The sequence below is a fragment of the Nuphar pumila genome, chromosome 6 (assembly GCF_984573655.1).
Source record: "Nuphar pumila chromosome 6, dmNupPumi1.hap1.1, whole genome shotgun sequence".
Taxonomy (NCBI): Eukaryota; Viridiplantae; Streptophyta; class Magnoliopsida; order Nymphaeales; family Nymphaeaceae; genus Nuphar; species Nuphar pumila.
The window spans coordinates 70,910,861-70,912,161 of record NC_143254.1 but is presented as its reverse complement, the minus strand read 5'-3'; positions in this window follow the sequence as shown (position 1 = coordinate 70,912,161).

The window sequence follows — 1,301 nt, the reverse complement described above, 5'->3', positions numbered from 1 at the left end:
CTGTTCTTCCTCTTCCGATTCTTCCTCGATTGACTCCGATTCCTCAGAAGTAGTGTCTGGCTGTACTTTCTTCCTGATGATTCTGATTGTCTTTTTCACAGGCTTCTTCTTCAGCTTGCTTTTAGGAACTGCCTCTTTCAGTTTGGCCTCGGCTTGTTCCGACATCATCCTCGCCATCATCTTTTGGAACATATCGTACATAGCGGGGTCGATGTCATCCTTCTTGCTCTGACCTTGTCCCCTGACTGATTTAGGAGAGCTCATCTCTTCCGCCTCACTGTCGCTGAGTTGAGGAACTGTTTATTTTCCCACCCTTGTCGTAACCATTTTCGGATCTCAGTGATCTCTCTGTAGAGGAAAGAGGAGGTTTTCAGACCAGAGAAACTTTTTGGAGAAGTTTTGACAAGAGGGAGGATTTAGGTTGAAATCTAAACAATTGTATCCCATTACTAGGGATTGAGTCACCACAAAATTTGTGATAATTGTGTTTGTTTACTTTGCGAGGGGGAGTAACCAACTAAAATATGAAAGAAAATACCATTTTGAAAAGGATATCTCTTGACGGAAAGAGATTTTTATGAAAATATAAACAAGAATATAAAATTAGAAGAAAATAAGAGAATAAATGAAATTTGAGGATAAATGGTAAAGATTTAAATTTTGAAGAACTTGCAGGCAGGATCAGAAGAATTTTTGAAGAATTTTTTTAGAAGAAGAAGAAGAAAAAGGATAAAGAAAAATACACCTGGGTTTTAAAAATAAAGAGGACATTTTGAAACATATACCCAAGGTTTTGGAAAATATAAGGAAGATATAAAATATCACACAATCACAGATATACAAGCAAGGATACACAAACAACACTCCCTAAAGCTGACTCTATATGCAATATTTGAAATGGCTGATAGGACCTTAATCCTAACTCTAAGATTTATATCATTTGATTCCGATCAAGGTACGCCGATATACTCAAGCTGAAGCTCGAAGTACGTGGCATATAAGATATCTCTTCGGTTCTAAGGTAATGGCTTCCCAACATCCTTGAGCACCTACCGATATACCTCGGACTATGGCCCTTAGGTACGTGGTAGGGGGACGCAAACCCAAATAAGTGGTCCAGTTGTGAGGCTCTCTCCCGAACTATGGTTCAGTGAGACAGCCCAGCAACGTGAAGATCAGGACAATATAGGTAGGGATGTTTTCAAAATATGATCAACATGCAAGAAATCAGAAGGCTCTAATGCAAGTCCTAAAGAGATAGATTTAAATAAGAAGAAGCATACACTTGCATACATTGTTTT